This window comes from Stegodyphus dumicola, chromosome 9 (genome assembly GCF_044657685.1).
Source record: "Stegodyphus dumicola isolate Sdum_Otavi_A_Nest chromosome 9, ASM4465768v1".
NCBI classification, from domain to species: Eukaryota; Metazoa; Arthropoda; class Arachnida; order Araneae; family Eresidae; genus Stegodyphus; species Stegodyphus dumicola.
In genome coordinates, this window is record NC_140776.1 from 75,952,704 (window position 1) to 75,955,557 (window position 2,854).

Below are 2,854 nucleotides of genomic sequence, written 5' to 3' on the forward strand. Positions count from 1 at the left end.
GAATCGCTAGAGGGAGCATTGTTTTTAATTCCATTCTCAAAGCATTCGCCATTAAATTTTCATCTAAGTAACTCTCGGATTTCCGACCAGATCGTCAATTTTTGATATAAATATGTAATTAAAACGTAAAATATATGTGTAATATTACGCATGTATGTAATAAATACATTTTTGCAATTGTAAGACATTATTTATTTTTTTCGTGCTCGACAGTGGCCTGACCGATAAATTCGCTAACAGTGGTAGTTCCAACTTGGGATCGAATCCCGGCAGACGAGTTGACTGCATGATTGATCTTTGTGGTTTTCTCCATATGTAACATAGTAGATGCGACTCAGTTTCCCTTAAAAAGTTCTCCATGAAGGCTTCCCTCCCCATAGGCAGATAGCCCTTGAGTTGCTTTCCCTTAATCATTTAACATAACCTAACCATTTATTTTCTTCTGTAAAAAATCGCCAAACGGCGCTACGGTGGTTACGGTACCAAGAAATACTTTCGGATGATTTTTTGATTTATTAAACAAAATTCATTTAAGTCAGAGTTCATAAATATTTAATAAATTGCTGAATGAACTCAAAGAAACATGAGTTAATTATAACCGTCCATAAATTATCAGCCTTGTGTCTACTAAAAGTGAAAAACAAAACAGTGGTGATTATGACTAAGTTGTAATACGAGTGTGCTTGCTGCAACCCTCCTGGCCAATAATAATCGGCCTCTTGGTTAACATAGCACACCCAACATACACAAACAAAAATGCAGTTAAAAGATTAAAACAAAAAATTAAAACACGGATTAGAACAGAAATACAATCAAAAAAGTAATATAATAATGACTAAGTTGTATAAAATGGAGAACAAATGACATAATCGTATAATAGGCCTGTGATTAACATAACTTAAATATTTAATCGTTTTATACGGCTCCAATCCCACGGCGCACAAAACGATGTCAAGTGTAAAGGTTTTATTCTGCTAAGCATAACTTGAAATTTCAATTGTAAAAATTAGCTGGCGTTCTTTTTTCAATCCTTCCACGCTTTCTACCTTTCGCTCTGCGCCTTTATTAACCACATAATTTTACATCACTGGAGAACTCACATTGAACAAATGAAAGAACGAGAAGAATAAACGTTATACCAAAGTAATAATAAAACCTTATGTCGGTATCTATTAACAAAGAATGAAACGCAAAGCCCAGAAAAAGAAAAAAAAAAAAAGGCTTAAATCAATACAATAAAAACAGATAATTAAAATTTTAACTCTAAATCTGCTAACTGCTATGCAAATTCAGACGCTATTACCATTTTTTTGCTTCTTTCACCTTCCTGTAAGAAATAAAATGTCTGATTTACTCTAATTCCCGCTGTCTATTTGATTAAGCTATTAAAAAAAAAAAAAAAAAAAAAAAAAAAAAAACAGAAATTTTGTAATCATTCAGTTCAGAAAAGCATCCTGATAAAATTTTTTTTTCAATTATGTTAATTAAATAAACTGATAAGCACCTGTTCCAAATAGGCGACGACGTAGGCAGACGCCTGACACCGATTTTTCAGAAAGCGCTAGTTTTCATAAGCGACAACTAAATAACGATATATTTTACTTTGAATTATTAATATGCTAAAATAGGGGGACTAAGTCTAGGGCACTAAAATGTTGCCTGAAACTAAAAGTGATTTGAATTGAAGATTCATAGTAAGTATATAATTTAATATTTAATTATTAAATTTGTATTACTTTAAATAATTAAATAAGAAAGCTCCTTAATCTCGAAAAATCCTTGCAGTTATTGAGAGATGAAAATTTATTTTACACCATCGGGGAGGGGGGAATGTAAGGAACGAATTTTTAAATCCAATCTATCCCCTTCCTTGCTTTAATTCTCATCTTGAACAACGATCTTATATTTTAATAACTTAAAAGTAAACTCAAAGTACTTTAAAATGAAACATTGTAGCTTAAACATTTGCTAGAAAAAACCTCATTGAATTTAAAGTCACTGGGATGTGCTAGAATTATGCGTGCAACGTCAAACCGAAACTACAAGGAAGCCATTACTAGATGGCCCAATCTTTTGTACGGTATTTACGCTCCTAATAACTGTGGTAGCGTGGCCGAGCGGTCTAAGGCGCTGGTTTAAGGCACCAGTCTCTTCGGAGGCGTGGGTTCGAATCCCACCGCTGCCAGGTAGTTATTTTGCGGTTTAATGGTAGATTTAACACCATTTTAGCACATTTTTTTTTCTCTTGTTTCAGACGCACATCGATAGAGCTTCGTTCGAATTAGAGTAGAATAATAACTGATATGTAATTAATGAATGCTATATACCATTTGAAATTAATTTTGATTCGGATCTTTAAATTATATCATTAAGTTTCAAAAATCCTTGGCCGAAATAATTTTGCGGTTTAGCACTCTATATAGAACACCTTTCTAGGTGATAAATTTAATACCATTTTTATAAATATTTTTTCTCTTGCTTCAGATGCACATCTATAAAGCTTCGTTCCGAATTAGAGGAGAATAATAATTGATGTGTATTTTTTTTTTTAAATAAATAAAGAAGAATAAATTCTATATACCATTTCAAATCAATCCTGATTCGGATCTTTAAATTATATCCTTAAGCTTCAAAAATCCTTAGCCGAAATAAAATGTTAAGATGAAGTACATTTTTCTTAAAATTATACAGGTGCACTTATGCTTATGTGCAACAAATTAAAATAATAATAATAATAATCAACTTGAGAAACCACAGTATTATTTGTGAAATGACGCTTAATTATTTAGCATTTAATTATATTTTTTTAAAAATTTAACTTCGAAATCGAGTAACATAATTAAAGCAATTGAAT

The 2,854-nt window shown here is 31.4% G+C and overlaps 1 non-coding gene across 1 annotated transcript; it reads left to right on the forward strand.

Moving 5' to 3' along the window:
• The first annotated feature begins 2,103 nt into the window (after window positions 1–2,103).
• On the forward strand, window positions 2,104–2,185 carry TRNAL-AAG (transfer RNA leucine (anticodon AAG)). Its single transcript has one exon. It is a non-coding gene; the product is annotated as a tRNA-Leu (tRNA).
• The last annotated feature ends 669 nt before the right edge of the window (window positions 2,186–2,854 follow it).